General features: G+C 47.5%; 1 protein-coding gene across 12 annotated transcripts in view; it reads right to left on the bottom strand.

Moving 5' to 3' along the window:
- Positions 1 to 11,414, bottom strand: part of TTLL7 (tubulin tyrosine ligase like 7) — a 131,782-nt gene extending 120,368 nt beyond the window's left edge. For 9 of the 12 annotated variants that reach the window (XR_016442491.1, XR_016442490.1, XR_016442486.1 and 6 more), the window contains exon 1: positions 10,621 to 10,969. The gene's annotated coding sequence lies outside the window, so the exon portion shown is untranslated. Of the gene's footprint in view, positions 1 to 10,324; positions 10,552 to 10,620; positions 10,970 to 11,157 lie in introns of those variants that run through there. The other 3 variants (XM_090048362.1, XM_090048361.1, XM_090048359.1) reach the window with 3 other exon arrangements.
- Between the last annotated feature and the right edge of the window lie 207 nt (positions 11,415 to 11,621).

An 11,621-nucleotide genomic window follows, 5' to 3' on the forward strand; every position in this document is an offset into this window, starting at 1 on the left:
ATGCTCAGAGCAAATGTTGTCATTACAGTAGTCTGATGTAAAAACATGTTCTTCTCAACAGTACCACTAAAGAAGATTTTTGGAAAAATATTATAAAATAGGACACTGATCCTTATTTTCAGTCATCCAGTCATGAAGCTGATGATGGAAGTTTTTTTTTCATTTCAATGGCATGCTTTGGACCCGTGTTCAATATCTGTCTTTTCTTACTAATATCTTCTGTCAATTTTGTCAAGAGCTACAATAATTCAGGATTCAGTTATCCCTTCTATATTACTGATCACTATTCTTCACTTGGTGACAGGGCTGCAAGTCCAGCTCATTGGCTAGATAGCCTAGTACACTCTTCCCTCCTAGGATGGTCTCTTAATATTCCATGCAAATTTTACCATGTACTAGTAGAGGCTGGTAGGCAAACCCAGGTCCACTATTCCAGGTTGCATCTGGGGAACTTCTGGGAGGCTGGGAGAGAAGGCGGGGGCACTGCCAGAGGAAACTGGCTGCAGCTGGATTCTTCTCCTCCCAGAACCAAGAGTGAGTTTCTGTTTGGTCCAGGGGATCGTTACAACTCAGAACGCTTCCTGCAAAGTTAGTTACGGAGGGGGGCTGCACTTCTCTCTGCACCCGTTTCCTTGAGCTGCTTCCTACCCTGTGATTTTCTTCCCCTGGTGACTATCCTTAACTTGACTCATCTTTAGCTGTTGCCAGTAGCAGCTTTGGACACCACCTTGAGGGGAAGGGAGGGGCAGTGCCGAAGTGGAGTCATTGCTTCAGTGCTCATTGATCCTACCACCAAGACCAATCAACATGGGAGGAGACAGCACTGTCCTGGGCATCACGTGGCTGCCCTGGGGGCAGAGCTGCACTGCTATGCCTGGCTATTGCAGAGCCAGCTCTAAGTGAGGTGGTAGTCAACTCCCTGGTAACCCTTCAAAGCCCAAAAAACCAATAGGCTATTTTTTCTGGGTGACATAATACACATTTTTCACAATTACCCCGAAAAACTCATACCACATGTTTTTTGATAGGGACAACATAACAGAATTTAAAAGAAGAGAACTGTATAACACAGTCACAAAAAGGTGGCAAATTTTAAAGATGTAAAAATATCCCACAAGGAAAATTAAAGCTATTTATCAGACCAACAACACTCAGCTCCAGTGTATATTGATGTTTTCATGAAAAGTCTGATGAGAACAAGTAAGAAAAATTTTCCCTACATCTGTGAGTTAGTCTCAGAATCTGTTGCCCTTTCAATCCAGTTTCCCGCTTCTGATTTCAATTGCTATCTACATTCATCTATTTTAAACTATATGAATTCTGTATAGGCTTCAGGCTCCATTTTCTGATGCTATATTCCAACTCTTTCACTGTATTCTATGGGGATATCACTGTGCTTGTTTTCAGGTGCTAAAAATAAAACAAGCACATGTCAATCCAAGGATAAAGTTGGAAGGAAACATTAATAAATGTAACTAAAGAAGAATATATTTAGCTGTTTACTACTAAGCAAGGATGAAAATAATTTGGTCAACATGAAGCCATGTCAAAACCGAAACTACAGGACTTCTCACCCTTCTCCCAAATTATAACAGTACTTTTAAAAAAATTACTTGCTCCCAATCATTTACAAAAAGCAAGCCTTTACACCACACCTTTTCAGAACCACAGTAAACAGTATTCCTGCTAGAAAAAAGAAGAACAGGGACAGCCACATGCACTGTACCATAGGGTTATGCAAAGCTTCAGTTGCTGAATCTCCAAATCCAAATCAAATTGGGAGACCAAATCGATTTGGAAAAGCTTCAGAGAAGATTCGGAGATTCAGCAATTCAGGCAGTCTCCACTCACTGCTGCAGGGAGCTGGACCCAGACTCCGTGCCAGTAAGTAGGTGGTGGGGGCTCAAGGGTGTGGGGACCATGGGAGGACCCCCACCAGGCCCCATCCCCTGCCTGCTCCCCCAGCCCCCCTAAGCACCCCCTTTCCCCTGGCTACTCTCCCAGCCCTGTCAATGGCTGCCCCACCTGGTCCCAACATCCCAGTACTGTCAGGGCTTCTGGGGGCTCGTGGCACCCCCACCCCCACCTAGCAGGAGCCAATGAGTGTGGGGCTTTTTTTTTTTTCTCCGAAGCACCAGGATGGGGCCAGGCGGTGCTCAGGGGGCTGGGAAAGCAGGCAGGGGATGGGGGTTGTTTGATTCAGAGATTCAGCCAAATCAATTCAGGGCTGTTATTCGAATCACTGAATCAAATCGCTGTCCCCCAAATGGGCCAAATCCCAAGCAAATACTAGCGGCTTTACACAGGCCTACTATACAACATGAGTTATCAAAAATCTTCACACCAGTTCTCACATTGCATACAGAACCCTTCACCTCACACTTCAACCACACCTTCCAACACAAACTGGAGCAGTTAACAATGCAGCCATGGCATCTCTACCTAGCAGCTACTCCCAGTTCTTGAGGTGAAATTGTAGATCAAATGAAGTTAATGGCAAAAATCTTTTTGATTTCAATGGAGTAAGGATTTCAATGACTCAGGAAGTAAAAGACTCAGACTAAGAGCATGATAAGAAACTGAACTGGGATGCTACAGGACTGTTAGGTTAAACCAGAAATGTGAAATCAAAATGTAAAATTACACATTTAAGAAGTCTGCCAGGCAAGGATTTTTGTTGGTGAAATCTATTATCAGACCAACTGTATAGTATGGAGGGATGTGGGTATGCTTTTGGATACTAGGTATCCTTCCTCAGGCCAGCTTCTTAAGAACAACTTATCCCTCCCAGCTATGCAGTTGGTTCAATAAAGTATCCACCCAGAAAATCCTTGCCTCTCACATTTGTTTGGACCCTCCTGGCTACAACCTCACCCCAACACTACCATGTTTAAATTTTTCTATTTTTCATTATGTATAACTCTATTCTTCCATCAGTTAACATCAATAATATCAGTTACCAATTTAAATTTAGGCATAGCACTGATGCATGTTAAACCTCTTACTGGATTTCCTTCAAAACTAAAACAGAAATGGTGATTTCCAAGACATTTGCTGTGGAGAAAAACAGCAACAAAGAAGCTTCAAATTAAAATGTTCTTTTTCTTTGTTAACTCTTGAGCTTACCTGGCTTTATTAAATACCCAAATGTCAGTGACCGTTCATCATGGCAAAACGTACAACTCGCATCAAGAGTGCTTCTATTTCATATACAGCATTTATTAAAGAAATTTGCATACTTTGTATTAAATTACTTAAATTGTCTTTGAAACAGAAGAAAGGGAAATCAGCTTCAATTTCTTTATCCTAGGGACACTGAGCTACTTAGCTGTCAGCACTGCAGGTTTTTAAAAGGTAAGCATCCTGATAAGGACTTAAATTGTTCCTTTAAAACAGGGGTCAGAAACAGACAGCCAGCAGAGCCCAGGGATTTGCCTCCACCTGCACCAGGGCCAAGCAGTGAGGAGCTGTGCCAGGGTCAAGTAACTTCCATGTGGCCCTTGCTGCCCGTGCCTCTTGCCTTCATCCCCCTAGCCTTCCCCAGCTGCTGCTGCTGCACGGGTGCAGCTTCCAGCTGTTGCAGAGTTGTGCTGGAGCCAGAAGCTGTGTTCATGCTGCTGCCACTTCTCCCTCTCTTTCCCTCTCTCCCTCTAGCCAGTAACCTCAAGGTTTTAGCAGAAGCACTGGCACACCCCAGTCAAAATCCTCAGCCTTAGCTGCAGAAAACATCCAGTGCTTCTGAAGAAGGCAGAAAAAAAAAACAACTGATGCGTGCATCAGCAAGAGGAGAGGGAAATTCCTCTCCTGCTCCACGTAGCAGGCAGCAAAGCTCAGAAACATATAGAACTTAGGCATAGCTACTGCTAGATCATCCCTGACCAATGCTTATCCAGCCTCTTCTTGAATACCTCTGGTGATAGAGATTCCACAACTACCCTAGAAAGTCTATTCCACCGCTTCACTGTTGTAACAGGTGCATCCGGACATCCAGAGAGGTTAGATTGAGTTTAAAATGGCCACCCTATCTAACTTAGTTTGCCCAAGTTAGATGGGACCCTAACTTAGGGTGCAGACAGAAGTGACAATTTTCCCCCGATCAGGCCACAGAAAGTAGTTAATAGCTGTGACAAAACGGAAGTGCACAGCTGCAAACAGCTTCAAAAATGTTCTATTGGTTGAAAATCTGGTCCTTCATTGCATGAGGTATCAGATAAAGACATTTCAAAATGTAGTATCTTTTGTAACCTGTGTCTGCAGAGCTCCCAGCCTGTCACTGTTTTCAGAATAGGAGGGGGGAAAGGGAGTAGAAGGAGCTCAGTCTGAGGATTTTTCAGCCACTCCTGGAGGGTGGGACAAGTGTATTGGAGTCCTCCCTCGAGGTGCAGGCGCTTCAAGTCACCCACCCTTCAACATCAGCTGGGGAGCCCCAGAATGAACTCCCTCTGCTGCCTTTCCCTCCTCCCATTCTGAAAACAGCGAGCACTGGCAGACAGCTGTAGCCATTGTTACGGGAAGCTAGATTCCCCTCCCACCTGGAACCAACAGTGAATTTCTGTTTGGTCTGGGGTAACGTTATAACTCAGATGCTTTACAGAAATTGTTGAGTTACAGTTGGGAGCTGCACTCTTGTCTGCAACCTTGGATCCCAAGTTAGGTTAATCTAAGCGCAAACTGTACAGAAATTCCAAGAATGTTAGTCTAATTTATATCAGGCTGGCCATATTTAGACTGATCTAACTGTCCCATACTTCTGTTGGATTGGGGAGATCCAGCCCAGCACCAGCCCAGCCCCAGACTGAGCTGTACTTTTTCTATCCCCACTCTCTCAGCACTGAGCTCTTTTTAGCCCCTTGGGACCTCACCACACCCCTCCACACACACACAGGTAAGGCAGTCTTCTCCCTGCACAGGTCCACCAACCCCCGCCCCCCCCGATCCCACAAGCCACTCCTTGTGCCAGTTTTATCTGTGTTCACCAGTTCCAGGAGCCAAGGAGGTAAGTCCTGGTGGGGGGAGGGGCAAAAGGAATGGGGAGGTAGATTTGCCAGGGGGAATAGGGTGTAAGTCTAGGGGTGGGGAGGATCTGGGGGCTAAAAATAGCCCCTGGTCCTAGGGGGTGGGGGAGAGAGTGCCCCCATCCCAAGGTCCCTCCCCTGCAACCCCTGTGAGCCCCCCTGATCCTGCCAAACCCTCCCTGCAGACCCCTCCTACCCCCCTGATTCTCCATGTGGACCCAGCTAGCCCCCACCTGCCCCCCCAAATCTCCCCTGCAGACCCCGCTAGGCCCTGCTATCCCCTCTGTGAGCCCTGCTAGACTCTCCAATCCCTCTCCCATCTCCCTAATCCCTCCCATAGATCCTGCTTTCCCCCCAATTCCCCTGCAGTCCCTGCCTGCCCTCTTGATCTTCCCCACAAAGCCTTCTTTCCTCCCCCATTCCCCCACCCTCCTACTCACCACCCTCATCCTAACTTACCTTAGTTGCATGGCCATTTTAACTCGATTTAACCTCCCTAAATGTTTGTAACCAGTCACAGCGAAGAAGTTTTTCCAGATATCCAGTCTACACTTTCTTGGCTGCAACTTCAAAACATTTGTCGATGTCCTACTTTCTCCCTCACCTTTATGGCACCCCTTCAAATGTTCATCAAATTCAAAGAGCAATTTTCTTCTATATCCCACATTCCTCATCCTTATCCCCCTCCTTTCTAGACACATGGACTTCTCTCCCACCACACCAGCAGAAGCAATGATTAATCACTTTAACATATTAATAAGTTTTACAATCATCTTCAAGATAAACATCAAAATGGTACATTGGCTCCTGGAAGCTTGAAGGAGGCTCCTTAATCTCTGAAGGGGAAAAGCTGAGGAGCATCCTTCCAGCACAAAACTAAGTTTCGTGATTTCCTATGGCAATGGGAGCCCAACATTTTCAGCAGGCATAATTCTCACAAGCTTCCTAAGACTCATGGATAGTCAAAATTAGAATGGAGCCTGATATTCCAAACCTCCAGGATAGAGGCCCAAAATTAAGTTTATGCCCTTAAAAAGTTGAAAAGAGGAAGACCTCAGCTAACCTAAGTTTTGAAAGGCTGCGCAAAACAGCACCATTTCATTTCGACTTACGTTTCACTGTTTCGAAGAGACAGTGTTTTATTTTGTCATTTCATTTCATTTCAAAGCACTGATGCATTTCATTTCGTCAAAACGGCTTCACCATTTCAACACATTTCAACATTTCGCCCATAGGCTATAACGGGGAACGATTAAAATGCCTAAAACTTTGTCATTTCTTGCCTGATTTTGGATGAAAACTGCAGGGATGGTAGCCCCTTCTTGACACCTGCCAAGTTTCAAGGAGATAGGTGCAGAGGTTTCTGGGAAACTGCACCTCAAACTGTTCAAAGCAAAACTTGTGACACTTGTCAGCAGCAGCAGCCTCCTGTCATCCGGTGCACAGATTCAGGGGCCTGCACCCCTAGTAGGACTGTGAGGCTGTGCCAGACTTGTTCTGGGGGTGCAGGCTCCTGGATCTGCGCGGCAGATGACAGGAGGCTACCACTGCCACCTGGGACCAGTGCTGGGCACAGCCCGCACCCAGTGCTAGGAAAATTGCTGCTGCCTGGGGCCAGTGGCCGCAGGCAGCAGCCTCCTGTGATCCAACACAGATGCAGGTGCCCACACTCCCGGAAGGAGTCCAGCACAGCCCCACAGCCCTCCCAGAAGTGCAGGTCCCCGGATCTGGGCCCAGTGGCAGCAGCAGTCTTCCCGGTGCTGGTCCCAGTTGGCAGTGGCAGCTTCCTGTTATCCGGCGTGCAGATCCAGGGGCCCGTACTTCCAGGAGGAGTCCAGCACAGCCCCACAGCCCTCCCAGGGGTGCAAGCCCCTGGATCTGTGCACCAGATGCCAGGAGGCTGCCGCTGCTGCCTGGGAAGATTGCTGCTGCCACTGGCCCCAGGCAACAGTGGCAGCCTCCTGTCATCTAGCACACAGATCCAGGGGCCCGCACCCCCAAGAGGGCTGCAGGGCTATGCCGGACTCCTCCTGGGGGTATGGGCCTCCGGATCTGCGTGCTAGATGACAGGAGGCTGCCGCTGCTGGCTGGGGTGGCGCTGGGCACAACCTGTGCCAAGCACTGGGAAAACTGCTGATGCCGCCGGCCCCAGCCAGCAGTGACAGCATGCTGCCAACCGACACACAGATCCGGGGGCCCACACTCCTGGGAGGGCTGCAGGGCTATGCCAGACTCCTCCTGGGGGGCACAGGCCCCCAGATCTGCATGCAGGATGAAACAGGCTGCCACTGCCAGCTGGGACTGGCACTGAAGCCAAGTAAGCCCAGCTTCAAAACTCTAAACGTTTTGAGTGCCCTCATTTCATTTCAAGGATGTTTCAAAGCCTTTTGGTTTGTTTCAACTGCACTGTTTCGAGCTTGAAACGCTTCGAAAGAGCTTCAAAATGAAACACCCAATGAAGTTTTGTACAGCCCTACTGGATATACCTATCCATATGGAGCCTGGATTACAAGGCATACCATGTGGGCTCCAGGAGTCCTCCAGGAAAAGAAGAAAGAATATCCCTGCTCATACTTATTTCTCCATGTTTCTCAACCTCTTGCAGACCTAATAAGACTTCTAGGATGAAGTCCCTTCTCGTCAGATCACCAAAGTAAGGAACCCACCTTAACAGATTTCAGTAAATCAGCAGATTAAGTCCTCACTACCATCTCTGCTTTCCTAATTCCCACTTTTTAAAGCTATTTTAAAGTAAGAGAATTTCCAAACCAAACAGAAAATATTATAGTAAAATTAAACGTTTTGTTTATATATCTGTAATTTCAGAGCAAATATTTTTACACTAATACCATTGATTGTACAGTCCTTGCTTTTGAATTGTATGGATTTATAACTGTTATTCCTGTGAACCCTAATAGCTAAAAATGTGAAAAATCCACGGATATGATAACTAAACTTGTTTATCTTTTCTCTTGTTGCACTGAGAAAAAACATAAATGTATATTACCTTCTCCAGCTCCAATAAAGAACTTTACTTCAGCACTGACTACAATAAGAATGCCTTATTATTAATTGTACTGTGCCTGTGCCAATTCCGGTCTTTACTGTCACAATCCACAAAGAAGGGGAAAACACACACACAAATGTGGACTTATTTACAAATTCCAAACTGAACAAAACAGCAGATGAAGAGAATTTATCCCTCACTAACAATCTAATCCAAAACCCAATGAAGTCAATAGGATGGCTTTTTTTGTTGATGGTACCCAACATACCTTTTGGAAAATAATCAGCAGCTCACAGAACAGGCCTACATGGTTCCGTTGAGAAGAATTACCCACACATCATTAGGCCTAAAGCTCGCATATCTCCACAGACAAACTTTCTGGCTCAAATCATGAAATTGCAGCATTTAAACAAAGAAGGTAATAATTAGTTAGATCATACTCTGGTCTATCTGAACTTTCCTTTTTAAATATTCCTCTGGGACACATTTTCAAAAGGGAGGCTGGTAGCTCTGTTAAGGATGAGTTAAGGTAGTCTGATTACTAAACCATGAATTTGCTTAATTCCAAAGATTAATTTACATGAAACATGAACTCAATCCCTTACATTTTTACAAGTACAAAGTTCTTTAAAGTTACTTCTGCTAATATGTCCAGCATTACCTATTAATTGAACACTAAAGCTAACAAATCAAATATTCACAATTCAAGAAGATTCAAAATGTGTATAATCTAGACTGAATCAACAATTATGCATTCAGATTGAAGTTTAACAAGAAATTGTGATTCCACCCTCCTACCAGACTGCTGGTAGGTAATAATAAGACTCAGTGTAGTAGGCAGTAGTATGATAAGAGCCACTTCTCATCTTCACTATTTATTTACTACATCTTACCCTATCACCAGGAAATGCTATTCTAAACATCTAAGGAAAAATCCATTTATACTAAAACATCTATCTATCTAGCAAAAAATAATGTCTCTAGATTCATACACAGAGAGACATTTTCTACTAGATAGATAGACAGCTAGACAAACTGATTACAAGTTAATTTACTGATCCGCTATCTGTGACCTACTTTCACTGCTTCAGATATGTCTACAATTTAATCTATGTTTTCAATTTAATATCTTTGGCTTTGGAAAATGTTTCTTATCCACAAGTTAGTCACTGACTCCAAAATGCTACAGTGATTTGCAATTCAGCAGTTTCTTTTGGATTGCTGCTATCCTTATTAAGAGAAACCATAATTACAGGTGAGACTACATTTCTTCTTAAAGACAGAAGTGTTAGAGTACATATCAAGTCTCATTTACTTTTATGAAAATATGTACATACCAAACTACTGTCTTAAAAATATCCTATCGCTCCAAACGATATGTTAGGATGCAAAGGGGTTGCTGACACGATTCTTGTGTACAATCTGAGAAAGATCTTGACTGAATAACAATCTTTTTTTCTGTGAAGTGGTGCTTTGATTCCCATATAAAACCTACATTCTGCAAATTAAGCAGGGATACAAAGTTGGAGGCAAAAACCAGCTACTGCTGTAAAGTTTTTCTGTACGTTTTGATCTACTCTTTAGTATTCAAACTTTTTTTCTTAAATACATGAACGATATTGCTCATCTAAGTGGGAAGTTAACCTTTCCAACATGTTTCTTCTCTGTTTTATCACTCCTATGAATGATGTCCAGGTACATAAAAATTACTGGAGGCTTTGGTGGATAAAGAGTACAGTATTAGGCTTTCTTTCCGATACAAAGCAACCAGATCCAGCTTTGATTTTTAACTCTTCAAATCCATTAAAATACAAAAACAACAAAAAAGGTATTTCATATATATTTGGTGATCTCCAGCCCTGAACCCCTGCATCAACCATTGTATTTAACTTATTGCTCAATGTACAGTTTTAAATAGCATGATTCACTTTTTTGTTTTAAAAAAAAAAAAAAAGGTGAACAGCTGACAGATTTTGGTCCGTCTGCAGAGCACAAGCATGCACACACACCAAAACCAAACAAACCTGTCTTCCACTTCCATGGATTTCATTTGTTTTAGACTTGAGTACCATACTGCCGAGGCATCTCTCTGTCTCTTTCCTTTCAGAGACCTACTCAAGCACTAGACAGAACCCGCCAACGTCCGACGCTCCCGTCCAGCCTCAGGAAAGCTGCCTGCCTTTCGCCCTGGAAAAACGAGCCGGTTCTGCCCATCCACCAGCAGCCCCCTTGCCCCGCTTCTCCCAACGGCACCGCGCATTCAGGCACCTCCGCCCCGCAACCCGCACCCGTGGGCCCTCACCGGGGCCTCGTCCCTCAGCAGCGAGCCGCGCGGAGCCGGCTGTCAGCCTCGCCTCCCGGCCGGCCCGCTCCTCACGCCGCTGCCAGGCGGTGACAATGGAGAAGCAGAAGGAAGGGGAGCCCGGGCCCTTCCCCGCGTACACAAAGCGCCGGGAAAGCCCGACCCGGCCCCGCGGGGACGCAGCAGGACACGGGGCGTGAGGCGCCGGCTCCCCGCCCCCGGGCAGCGGTGCTGAATCACGCTGCGCGCCAACGGGAGGGGCCGTGTCGGGCGGGGCATCCCCGGCCCTGCCTTACCTGCGGCCCAGCAGCGACGTCCCGCTACAGCCGGCGCCGGGCGCCTGCCCCCGACAACAGCATGGGCCCCGCGGGCGGCCCGGCCCGGCCCGGCCACTGGAGAGGCGGCGGCGGCGGGGCCGGAACCAACCACTCCCGCCTGGGGGGCGGCCGGGGCCGGAGGCACGTGGCGGCCCCGCGGCCCTGGAACGCAAACACAGACCTGGCAACGGCCGCGCTCGGCCCCGCCTCGCCTCGCCTCGCCCCGGCTGCTGCCGCTGGGCCGCGTCCCGTTGCCAGGCAGGCCCCCGGAGCCAGGGCGGGAGCAGAGCTGCGGCCGCTGCCGGATGCCGCCCGCACCGGGGAGGGAGAGAAACCCGCCCCCGACGCGACCCGAAGCCTCGGGGGGAGGTAGGAGGCGCCGGGGCCACGTGCTCGGGCTGGAGCCTCTAGGGCTGGGGAGCGCGAGGTGTAAGGGACAGCAGGGCCTACTCGTGTGGGGCCTCGCGTAGGGGGTGCACCCCCTGGAAAAAGGCGCTGCCGGTGGTTGCCACTCACCACACCGCCACCAACACCACTGGCGGCGTCTGTGGGCAGTCCACGGTCCCTGCCAACACTGCCGGTGGCAGCTGCCAGTGGTCGCCAACTGTTGGTCCGCGCTCACTGCACGTCCCACGCCGCCAACAGCTCCCCCGCTTATCGCTGCTGCCGCCCTGCCCCTCTCGCCCCCGAGGCACGCCTCGTTCATGGCTACGAAGGAGCACTGGACGGGGGATCTGCTAGGACAGCGGCTCTCAACCTTTTTTGTACCAGGACCCATTTGCAAACATGGATGGCCAGTCCCCAGTCCATGCCCCACACACGGGACAAAATGCACAGGGAAACCTGGGAAAATAGCTTAAAAACAGTTTTTTTCTCTCTCTCAGTTTTAACCCACTGATCTATGTTCCCTCTTTCTGGCCCAACAAATCTGTAGTTATTGATGGTTAGGGCACACTCTTAAGAAGTAAAAACAGGAGCAT

The sequence above is a fragment of the Crocodylus siamensis genome, chromosome 5 (genome assembly GCF_052110815.1).
Source record: "Crocodylus siamensis isolate JL-2025a chromosome 5, ASM5211081v1, whole genome shotgun sequence".
NCBI classification, from domain to species: Eukaryota; Metazoa; Chordata; order Crocodylia; family Crocodylidae; genus Crocodylus; species Crocodylus siamensis.